Raw genomic sequence first — 12,442 nt, 5'->3', positions numbered from 1 at the left:
CAGTGGCTAGAGCGTCGGCCTGCGGACTGAAGGATCCCAGGTTCGATTCCCGTCAAGGGCATGTACCTTGGTTGTGGGAACATCCCCAATAGAGGGTGTGCAAGAGGCAGCTGATCGATGATTCTCTCTCATCGATGTTTCTGACTCTCTATCCCTCTCCCTTCCTCTCTGTAAAAATATCAAAAAAATACATCTTAAAAAATAAATAATAAAAAAAAGGCGTGGGAGACGAAAGAGAAGATTGGGAGCGGACTGGGGGACCCGGTCGGGGGAGAATTTTCTGAAGGGGAAAGTCATTCTCTTCTTAGAAACTCATTCACTGAGGGCAGCAGTCACTGACATGGTGACTCATCTGGGAGGAGGCAAGGACCAGCCAGTGTGGGCGGGAGGGGGCGGAGCTCCGATTTTGGGGGTGGGAGGCACCTCATCCCCTGAAAGAGGAGAACATAACCTTTCTGTTCTCAGGAGGGGAGCTAACCTTTCCCCCACCTCCTGCCTGCCTCCCCCTCTCCTGCCCCCCCCCCCACTGCTCTTCCCAGGGGGCCGCCTTTGCATGGGTTTAAGAATCCCTTTCTCCTTTCCTTTCTGTCCTTAAACACATTCTCCCTGAAGCAGTGCTCTGTTCCGCCTGCCATTATGCTAAAAGCTTTTCCCAGGAAGACAATAGCTGCTCTCAGAGAAAGGTTTTACTCAGAGTCCCTGGGGTGCGGGAGCTGTCACTTGGAAGTGGGTTGTTTTTAAATTTTTTCCCCATTTTTTTAATATATATATATATATATATATATATATATATATATATATATATATATATTATTGATTTTTTACAGTGAGGAAGAGAGAAGGATAGAGAGTTAAAAACATCGATGGGAGAGAATCATCGATTAGCTGCCTCTTGCACAGCCCCCACTGGTGATGTGCCCGCAACCAAGGTCCATGCCCTTGACCGGAATCGAATCCGGGACCTTTCATTGGTCTATCCATTGAGCCGACGCTCTATCCATTGAGCCAAACCGGTTTTGGCTCGGCTGATCTCTTATCTCCCCCTCCCTAACCTTCCCGCTGTCATTGGATCATCTGTTCGATGCTTTACCACCTCTGTATCTATCTTTTGGTTTGTCTGTTTATACTGTTCTTTATTACCCACAAAAGAGTGAGATCATGTGGTGTTTTTCTTTCTCTGACTGGCTTATTTCACTTAGCATGATGTTCTCCAGGTTCATCCAGGTTGCTGCAAATGGTTAGAATCTCTTCTTTTTTATGGCAGCGTAGTATTCCATTGTGTAGCTGTACCTTAGCTTTCTGATCCAGCACCTCGGCTGTTTCAAAATCTTAGCTATGGGGAATGGTGCTGCCGTGAACATCGGGAGCATATATCCTTTCTGATGGGTGTTTCTAGTTTCTTAGGAGTGGGATCACTTGGAAGTGGTTTTACTGGAGCACGGGGTGGAAAACGGGGCAGTCACAGAACCCCCACGGATGGATTCCCGGTCAGGGCACAGGCCTGGGTTGCAGGCTCTGTCCCCAGTAGAGGGCGTGCAGGGGGCATCCGATCCATGATTCTCTCTCATCACTGATGCTCCTCTCTTTCTCTCCCCCCCCTCTCTCCCTTTCCCTCTCCCTCTCCCTCTCCCTCTCCCTCTCCCTCTCCCTCTCCCTCTCCCTCTTCCTCTCCCTCTTCCTCCCTCCCTCCCTCCCTCCTTCTTCTCTGAAATCAATAATATATAGATATAGATATAGATATAGATATAGATATAGATATAGATATAGATATTTTTAAAGAAAGATTCAAGTCATTCTTCGAATAGTTTTTGCATTTGGGACTGAGGTTTCTTTGAGAGCATGGAGTCAGTATCGGACCACATGCCTGTGGGATTACATAGCTCACCCGTGAGGGTGTGGGTCCCCTGAGGCTACCAGGCAGGCCAACACTCTGGCCCCTGCGCTCCCATGACCTCTGCCCACCCCATCCCACGCCCTCCCGTTCCGTCCTGGAGCCACGTGCTGTATTATAACGACCTGTGGGCATGAACGTCACACGCCCCGGCCCCGCGGCCTCGGAGTGCCTCCATGAGGAGGAGCCGTGTTTGCTTCTGTGTCCCTGACACCCGCTGAGCTTCCCACCCCGGGCTGCGGGAGGGATGGAAGTCCCCGGGCACAGACAAAAGGGCGCAGGGCAGCTTCTGTAGTTCTCACTCCTTTTATTAAAAACCTCCACTGAGGGAAGTCTCCGTGCCCTTACAGTTCATTTCTTTTGTTCCAATATTTGTCAGAAGCGGCGCTTTACAGGAAAAAAAAGGGGGGGGGGAGGGGGTGTGAGGGAACATAATTGAACCAGGAGACAAGAATTATGAGGTCCACAGCCACCTGTGTCCCCTCCCAGCCAGGCCGGCTCAGCAGCAACTGGGAAATCAGACCTTGATCATTTTTAAAAAAATATATATATATATATTATTGGTTTCAGAGAGGAAGAGAGAGAGAAACATCCACAATGAGAGAGAATCATCGATTGGCTGCCTCCTGCACGACCCCCACTGGGGATCAAGCCTGCAACCCTGGCATGTGCCCTTGGCAGGAGTCGAACCTGGGACCCTTCAGTCCTCAGGCCGACGCTCTATCCACTGAGCCACGCCGGTCAGGGCTGAGTTCCATTTTGGAAACGTTGGTGTGCAGCGGCCTGCCAATGATAGAAGGACTCGGGCTGACCATCACGGCAACGCCGATAGGCCCTGCGATCGAGTTTGTCTCAGAGAGAAATGAAACCCTCCGCCCTGCCTGCCTAACTGCCTCCATTAGCGCGGATACCGAGTGCTGACTGCGTGTGGTCACTGGAGCAGAAAACACACACTCTGTCTCCTCAGGATCGATTCTGGAGTGTTTCGCCCTCTAGATGTGTTCCCGAGATATGATAATGTACATCTTCTAAGGTAATTAACTGTTCGCAGAGTGTTTAACGAATGATTCATTGCCCCACGCAGCAGCTCTGTGAAATAAAGAAGAGAATCATGTTTATCTTCTCCGTTTTTAGGTGATAAAATTGAGGCTCCAAGAAGTTCTAAGACTAGGGAGGACTAGAGCTCAGATTTGTCCCAAGACTGTGTGGTTCTGTTTTTTAAAAAAATTTATTTGTTGATTTCTGAGAGGAAGACAGAAAGAGGAGAGAGAGAGAGAGAGAGAGAGGGAGAGAAACATCAATGATGTGAGAGAATCATTGATCGGCTGCCTCCTGCACACCCCCTACTGTGGATGGAGCTCACAACCTGGCTCTCTGAAATCAATATATATATATATATTTAATATATTTTGTTGATTTATTATTTGTTTGTTTGTTTGTTTGTTTATTTAATTTTTTTACCGAGAGGAAGGAAGAGGGATAGGGAGTTAGAAACATGGATGAGAGAGAAACATCCATCAGCTGCCTCCTGCACACTTCCTACTGGGGATGTGCCCGCAACCAAGCCACATGCCCTTGACTGGAATCGAACCTGGGACCTTTCATTCCCCAGGCCGATGCACTATTCACTGAGTCACACAGGTTAGGGCAATAAAAATATATTTTGAAAAAGAAAGGCATGGAGCCAGACCATCTGGTGGTGGTTTCAGACATTGTGATGAAGAGCCAGAGCCCTTATCTGAATATTTTTTTTCAATCGATAACATTCCTAATTCAGGAGGAAGAGCGGCCGAGGGGAACCGGCCCTCCTCTGAAGCAAGCAGTGATGTAATGATTGCCGGGCAGCTGGCACGCTTTAATTAAGTGCTCTGATTAAATCGATGCGCATCCAGCAGTCGCGTGTGGCAATCAGCGTAATCTCATTAGCCGCTGTTCGGGCCCCAATACATTGATGAATAATACAGAATTGTTTATGAATTATTGACTCCAAGTTATCATACTTGTGCCTGCTTTGTTCACACGCACCTGCTGCCACATGTTAATTACAAGACGCTCAAGCACTGTTCTTGGAGGAACTTTGGAGATAAAACTGATGTTTTGTTTTAATGAAGGATGATTATCTTTAGCTCAGAGACCATCAGAATGACCTGGGCTTTCTCAATCCTGCATTGTTTCATAAAAGGGGGTAGGGCCCAGCCAGTGTGGCTCAGTGGTTGCGGGTCCACCCACGCACCAGGAGGTCCCCTGGTTCGATTCCCCGTCAGGGCACATGCTGGGGTTGTGGGCTGGGTGCCCAGCAGGGGGCGTGCCAAAAGCAGCTGATGGATGATTTTTCTCTCATTGATGTTTCTATTGTAGCTCTCTCTCTCCCTTCCTGTCCCTCTAAAAATCAATAGGCATGAAAAATGAAGTGAAAGGGGGTGGGAATGAAAAAGCAGAGTTGGGAGGTGTGATGCCTCAGGTTGAGCCTGACTGGGTGATGTCAGCATCAAGAGCTGGTGGATTCTGCTTACTGGGCAAGACCTGCCCTAACCAGCAGGGAAGAGGGTCTCACTTGAAAGAGATGGGCCTGGCTGTAATGGCTGGCTCAGTGGTTGGACAGCGACCTATGAACCAGGAGGTCACAGTTCCATTCCCAGTCAGGGCACGTGCCTGGGTTGCAGGCTCGATCCCGCCTTCCCACGCTGCCCAGGGGCCCTGGGAGACCAGGGGTGGGGCAGAACGCCTATGTCATTGCCATGGCGGCGATGCAAGCATCCCACCAGCCCCCATCCCCCAGTGCCCATGAATGCAAATTAACTGCCATCTTTGTTGGGTTCATTTGCATATCACTCCTGATTGGCTGGTGGTGTCACGGAGGTACGGTCAATCTGCATGTTTGTCTATTGTTAGGTAAAATAAGCACCTCACTTAACTGGAAAGGCCCTGGGTGACATTATTGGCACCAGCCTTCTTCCTGGGACTTACTGGTTCACGCATCCGTGGTGTCCCAGCTCCGCCATTTATTCCAGGAACACTTGTTGTGGATCCGCTTCACGGAATACTCCATTCTGGGCGTTGGGAGTGCAGCAGCGATCGAGTCTGTCATCCAAAGCTTTATGTCCCAATTAGCTGTGCTAGCTCGGGCAGACCATTTCACCATCAGCAGCTCCCGTCTCCTCACTGGGGAAATCTAAATTTTAAAAAACCACGAGCCATAGTCTATGTACAGTACAATCGATCAGGTGCGGAAGCAGGGTGTGAAAGAGTGCCGTAAACACCTGTTTGCCTGCCACCCTTTAAGAGGAGATGTTGCCAGCACCTACCAACCCCAATGAGTGTCTCTGCCAAGGCTCATTTCTCCTCTTCCCTTTAGAATTTTGTGTTCATTATTTCTCTGCTTTTCTTTAGAGTTTAATCACAGACATATGTTGTTGTTGTTATTACTGTTTAAATATATTTTTATTGATGTTAGAGAGGAAGGGGGAGGGAGAAAGAGTTAGAAGCATCAGTGATGAGAGAGAATCATGGATCGGCTGCCAAACAAAACAGCCCTAACTGGTTTGGCTCAGTGGAGAGAGCGTCGGCCTCTGGACTGAAGGGTTCCAGGTTCGATTCCGGTCAAGGGCATGTGCCTTGGTTGCGGGCACATCCCCAGTAGGGGGAGTGTAGGAGGCAGCTGATAGATGATTCTCTCTCATCGATGTTTCTAACTCTGTATCCCTCTCCCTTCCACTCTGTAAAAAAAAAAAAAAAAAAAAAAATCAGTAAAATAGAGCAAAGCATATTTTTATTGATTACAGAAGGGAAGGGAGAGGGAGATAGAAACATCCATGAGGAGAGAGACACATCCATCAGCTGCCTCCTACATGCCCCACACTGAGGATTTGACCCGGAACCTGGGCATGTGCCCTAACCAGGAATTGAACCGGAGACTTCTTGGTTCCAGGATGAATGCTCAACCACTGAGCCACACCAGCCGGGCATGTTTGTGTTGCTCTCGATCTTAAAGCAATGCTTTCTTCAACATTTCACCGCCGAGAACGGCATTTCCTGACGGTGTTTGTGTGTGTGTGTGTGTTTCATCCCTGAGGTTAAGGAAGTTCCTTTCTCTTCCTCCTATGCTGAAAATGTGTTAATGGGAATGGATGTGGAGTTATATGAGACGCCTCTTTCCCCATCTGTTATGACTATCAGATACTTTTCGTCCTTCAGCGTGTTATTGAGATAAATCGCATTAATTGATTTTCAAATAGTAAGCTACACTTGCAGCCCTGGTATAAACTCGTTTGTCATAATCTATTATCTTTTTTATGCAGCGCTCCAGTCCATTTGATTTTTCTTTATGGAGCATTTGCATAGAGGTGCCTGGTTATGATATGCCTGCCATCGTCCCCTCCTTCAGCTGCCTTTGATTTTGGAATCGGCGCTGTTTGTCCCTTGGAATAGATTGAGGACATGCTTATTTTCGTTTGTTTGTCTCTGGCTGAAGTTTGTGTAACTAACCCTAACCCTAACCCTAACCCTAACCCTAACCCTAAGTTTGCGACCTATTTCTTTGGGGACATTTGCCGGTAGGTGCCTCTGGGTCTGGTGCTTTCTTAGGAGAAGTTTTTAACCTACGGATTCCATTCCTTTATTGGTCCAATGTCTGTCTTTTTCGTTTTCTGATTTCTTTTTTAATGCAACATTTTTTATTTATTTCATTGAATTTATTGGGGTGACATTGGTAAACACCATTATATAGGTTCCAGGCATGTCCTTATCGAATAAAAGAGCACTATGCAAATTGACCATCACTCCAACACACACAAGATGGCTGCCCCCATGTGGACCCAAAATGGCCGCCACAAGATGGCCAGGGGGCCACTGGAGAAGGCTCGGAGTCGAGCCAACCTGGATGGAGGCAGGTGCGCTGGAGACACAACCTCTATTTTTTTTTTTTGTATATATTTTTATTGATTTTTTTACAGAGAGGAAGGAAGAGGGACCTCATCTTCACACATTCAGGCAGACGCTCTCTGTCAGGCTCTCTGCAGACCCCACGCGTCCATCATAGGCCGGCTCCAGCGGCTCTCCTGCTGCCCAGTCATCTGTGACCCTCCCTCATTCAGACGGTGAACACATGGAAATGGCTTCCACAGAGAGGGCAGGTTGCCAAGCAACAGGGCATCTGCAGTACCCTTGTCAGGTCATGGAAGTGGAGGCCGGCAGGGGTCATTTTTCTGGGAGCAGCCGAAATCGCAATCCTCTCTCTCTCTCTCTCTCTCTCTCTCTCTCTCTCTCTCTCTCTCTCTCTCTATATATATATATATATATATATATATATATATACATACATACAGACACACACATATATATATCTTATTCTTTCTTTCTCTGTCTGCAACCAAGGCATGTGTCCTTGACTGGAATCAAACCCGGGGCCCTTCAGTCCACAGGCTGACACCCTACCGGCTGAGCCAAACCGCTTAGGGCCCTTTTCTTTTCTCTTTGTAATTAAATTTTAAAATGTTTATTACTAAAACTGGTTTGTTTTCAATACCATGCTTGTGACTAGTGCAGTTGAAGGCCAACCATGGCCATAGAGCACACTGCTGAACCATCCCTTAAAAGCTAAAGAAAGAAAAGACATCCCTAGCTGGTTTGGCTCAGTGGATAGAGCGTCTGCCTGTGGACTGAAGGGTCCCAGGTTCGATTCCGGTCAAGGGCATGTACCTTGGTTGCGGGCACATCCCAGTAGGGGGTGTGCAGGAGGCAGCTGATGGATGCTTCTCTCTCATCATTGATATTTCTAACTCCCTCTCCCTCTCCCTTCCTCTCTGTAAAAAAATCATTAAGAGATATATTTTTTAAAAATTACAAAACAACTGTGGAAGGCTGTCCAAGGCTCCCCTTGTGTCTTCAGCAGCATGGAGGGCCCTGGAGGGCATGATGCTGAGCGAGACAGGTACCCCGTGACCTCACTCCTATGTGGCATCTCCCGAGGAACTTTCAGAACCAGCAGGAAGTGGCTTGGCCCCGCCCCTAATGACCTACAGGGGCCAGAAACATCCGGAGACCCCGGGAGCTGGGAGGTGGAGGAAATGAGCTAACGCTTCCCTCTGGGGTGCCAGAGAGACCCAACAGATCCCAGTTGGAGTGACAAAATCCCTAACTGGGATCCACGGACAGATTCCAGGACAGGGGGCAGGGTTGGGAGGGGGATGGCATGCAGGGAGCCACAGCGTCTGTTTGCAATTTCCCTGATGCGATTTACCCACGTCCCCCGAGGCACTGTCCCTCGGCGTGGGAAATTTTCCAGCCCCGACCCAAGCACGCACAACGTGACCGTGCCGTGTCGACGTGATGTGTCATTATCGCACAGATGCGTTCGGTGTGCGACTCCCTCCGTCTCCTCCTGTCCCGGAACCCGCCGGAACGGCTCTGTGCAGCTGGACCCCGAGGTGGAGGAGATGCAGATGGATGTGTTCCTATTTATGCCGAGGCTAAAACTGTCGGCTCAGCCTCCGCCGCCGCGCCACTTCCTCTGGGTGATCTGAAAACGGCCCGGGAACAGACTTCCTGATTTTCCTTCTCATTTGGGTCGATTATCCAAACCCACTTTCTTGCGCCGGAGAGAGGCAGATGGGGAATAAGCAGGCGAGATGGCCCTTTGCGAAGAAAACAGGAGTTTGTAATTTTTCAAAATTGGATCGCTTTACGAGAAAGAAGGCAATAAATTAGAATACGTCGAGTGTTTTTTTTTGTTTTTTTTTTTTTTGCGGGGAAGGGTGACCTTATTTTTTTCATTCATTTCCTCAATATCTTTAAAAAATATTTTATTGATTTTTTTACAGAGAGGGAGAGGGATAGGGAGTTAAAAACATCGATGAGAGATAAACATCTACCAGCTGCCTCCCTAGAAACATCGATGAGAGATGAACATCGACCAGCTGCCTCCCGCACACCCCCTACTGGGGATGTGCCTGCAACCAAGGTACATGCCCTTGACTGGAATCAAAACTGGGACCCTTCAGACCACAGGCCAGCGCTCTAGCCACTGAGCCAAACCAGTTAGGGTATTTCCTCAATATCGTAACAATATTCCATTGGATTATGATAACCTTTCACCATGAAGGGTGATAAAGGGTTTGAGTTACAGAGTTGATAGACAGTCTAGGGCCAAGGTGTTCAATATTCTAGTCAGGAGCCACAGGAGGCTATTGAACAGTGATGGGTCCAAATTGAGATAAGTGGAAAGTTTAAAATAATCCTACTGGCATGGCTCCATGCTTGAGCATCCACCACGAACCAGGAGGTCACGGTTCAATTCCCGGTCAGAGCACATGCCTGTGTGGTGAGCTCAATCCCCAGTAGGGGGCGTGCAGGAGGCAGGCGATCCATGATTCTCTCTCATCAGTGATGTTTCTATCTCTCTCTCTCTCCCTCTCTAACATCAATGAAGATACATTTTTTTTTTTTCTTTAGAAAAGGGAAGTGTAAAGACATAACAGAACTTCTGATGACTTCACTACAACAAATGTAACCTATCTCATCCGTCATTTTTGGAATTGATTCCATATTGCAATGGGCCTGTTCTCCTCTTTCTCTTCTTTTGTGATGTACCACTAAACGGACATATGGTTATTATTTTCTGAATTGGCAAACATCCTCAGTGGGGACCAAGGGGCCCTAAATAACCTCCAGGCACAAATGCGTCTCTGCGTTTCTTTGTCTTTAAGGAAATGTTACGGCTGCAGACAAATTGGGATCGTCCCAGCATGCAACTCACTTGCCCATTCCCCCCCACCCAACTCATCATTATGTCCTAGCAATCTTCTCATGTCAACAGAAAGAGAACTATGTGCCATTTAAAAAATATATGTATTTATTGATTTTTTTTTTTGAGAGAGAGAGAAAGGAAGAGGGGGAGAGAGATAGAAATATCCTATATAATAAAAGCCTAATATGCTAAGTGTTCAGTTGTCTGGTCGGCTGTTCAACCAATCAAAGTGTAATATGCTAATGAAATGCTAAGGCTATTCAACCAGTTGCTATGATGTGCGCTGACCACCAGGGGGAAGACACTCGGATCAGTAGATTAGCTTGCTGCTGGGCTCCGGCCGATCTGGACTGAGCCATGCAGGCTGGACACACCCTGGAGCCCTCCTGTGGTCCCTCCCAGCTGGCCAACCTCCCACATTCCTCCCGGGCCCTGATTGTGTACTGGTGGGGTCCCTCTGCCTGGCCTGCACCCTCGGGGGGATGTCAGAGAGCCGGTTTGGGCCTGATCCCGTAGGCCATGCCAAGGGCACCCCCCCCCCCTCCGCCCCACATGAATTTGTGCACCGGGCCTCTAGTCTATGATGAAAGAGAATCACGGATCGGCTGCCTCCTGCATGCCCCCTCCTGGGGATCAAGGTCGCACCCTGGGCATGTGTCCTGATTGGGAATCAAACCATGAACCTCCTGGCTCCTAAGTTGATTGCACAACCGCCAGCACTGTGCCATTATTTAACGTCTGCACGGAATTCCTTAACGAGGTTCCCGGGGATGCCCATCGAAGCCGTCGCCAGCCATCGGCCTCGTTACCAGCCACAGTCTAACGGGCGCGCCGCTGTGCTTTGAGGATGCGCTGACAGATGTCCCCGATCTCACTGGGTCATCGCTGTCGGTGTGCCCGTCTTCCCTCAGGGCGTCCCCCAGGCCCTCGCCAAGTGCCCGTGGGAGCTTAATCACATGCATTGTTGAAGGAAGAAGGAGCTAACGAGGGGGTGTTTACGTAGCTGGGCACACACGCGTGGGATCGCACCTTGTCTTCCGTTCTTACTCCGTTTCGTTGGCCAAGAGCCTGAATCCCTCTCTCTCACAAGCATTCTGCCGTCCTCTCCTTGTTTCTAACCGACTTTAACAACTCTCATGTCCACAAACATACGTCGAAGACGAAACTTTGAGTATTAGGATAGGGCGTCTGTCTGTGGACTGAGAGGTCCCGGGTTCGATTCCGGTCAGTGGCATGTGCCTTCGTTGCGGGCACATCCCTAGTGGGGGGTGTGCAGGAGGCAGCTGATAGATGTTTCTCTCTCATCGATGTTTCTAACTATCTATCCCTCTCTTTCCTTTCCTCTCTATAAAAGATCAATAAAATATATATATTTTTAAAAAGATTAGAATGTTAAAAAAAAATTAGGCCTAGCTAGTGGGCCTCAGTGATTAAGTGTTGACCCAGGAACCAGGAGGGTCACGGTTCGATTCTCGGTCGGGGCACAGGCCCGGGTTGTGGGCTTCATCTCCAGTGTGGGGTGTGCAGGAGGCAGCCGATCATGATTCTCTCTCAGTATCAATGTTTCCATCTCTCTCTCCCTCTCCCTACCTCTCTGAAATCCATTAAAAAAAAAAAAATATATATATATATATATATATATATATATATATATATATATATATATATATATATGTATTTGTGCACCGGGCTTCTCGTCTATGATGAAAGAGAATCATGGATCAGCTGCCTCCTGCACGCCCCTTCCTGGGGATTAAGACCACCACCTGGCCATGTGTCCTGACTGGGAATCGAACTGTGAACCTCCTGGTTCCTAGGACGATGCTCAACAACCAGCTCTGTGCCATTTTATATATATATAAAAGGAATTAGGATATTGCATAACCATGACCTCTCCATAGATGTAGGCGGCCTTTGGGGCGTGTTTTATACATGGTGGAGGTTTCGTTTTTTTTGTCTTACCCTCACCAGAGATGACTTACGAAACCCGATACTGTCCATTACGCGGAATAAGACGCATGGGGTGTGTGTGCTGCGTGCTATTTACAGCTGTTGTCTGCCGGGGGCCCTCTGGGGTGCCGTTGGCCGCTACCGCCAAGTGGTCCCGTCTGTTTAACGCAGCACCAAGCCCACAAATCCCTCTTAAATCACCGAGAGGGAAATGGACGAGCAGTGGCTCGAAGGCGGTCGGTATCTCCTTGAAAACCCACGGCTCTCTTCACCTGCGCCTTTAGGGGGCTGAGCGCCGCCTGCTGGGTGGTGAGGTGCATGACAACACGGCAGGGCATCCCCTGACCCTCCCAAGGGAAGTTATGGCGGACGTTTACTCTTAAGGGCGGCCTTGACCTTGCTGACTTAACCCTGGGGAAGGCCAGTGGGCCAGACAGTGGATCAGGTGCCACTGAGAATTTACAGCAGCGAACGCTATTTTAAAAATATATATATTTTATTGATTTTTTTACAGAGAGGAAGGGAGAGGGATAGAGAGTCAGAAACATCGATGAGAGAGAAACATCCATCAGCTGCCTCCTGCACACCCCCCACTGGGGATGTGCCCGCAGCCAAGGTACGTGCCCTTGACCGGAGTCCAACCTGGGACCCTTCAGTCCGCAGGCTGATGCTCTATCCACTGAGCCACGCCGCTATTTTTTTTATGCCTCCTTGTTGGGCGGGGAGTACTGAGCAGCGTTGCTCCATGGGCTGTCCATGAACGGAGTTCAAACACCACAAGAAGAGAACTGAAAACAGGCGACTGGTCGGGCAGACACACATCAAGCCTCTTCGTTCTCAAGAGACTTTTCACTGGC

General features: G+C 48.8%; 2 protein-coding genes across 2 annotated transcripts in view; one reads left to right on the top strand and one right to left on the bottom strand.

Annotated features, from left to right (window-relative positions):
• Positions 1-12,442, bottom strand: part of TTC23 (tetratricopeptide repeat domain 23) — a 995,109-nt gene that overhangs the window by 244,963 nt on the left and 737,704 nt on the right. The gene's annotated exons all lie outside the window — the stretch shown is intronic.
• The window catches only part of AGBL1 (AGBL carboxypeptidase 1), a gene marked incomplete at its 3' end in the record, with an annotated part of 137,152 nt that overhangs the window by 54,216 nt on the left and 70,494 nt on the right, over positions 1-12,442 (top strand). The gene's annotated exons all lie outside the window — the stretch shown is intronic.

The sequence above is a fragment of the Pipistrellus hanaki genome (genome assembly GCF_964339955.1).
Source record: "Pipistrellus hanaki genome assembly, chromosome: 21".
In the NCBI taxonomy this organism is placed as follows: domain Eukaryota; kingdom Metazoa; phylum Chordata; class Mammalia; order Chiroptera; family Vespertilionidae; genus Pipistrellus; species Pipistrellus hanaki.
This window is presented reverse-complemented; position numbering and strand designations above follow the sequence as displayed.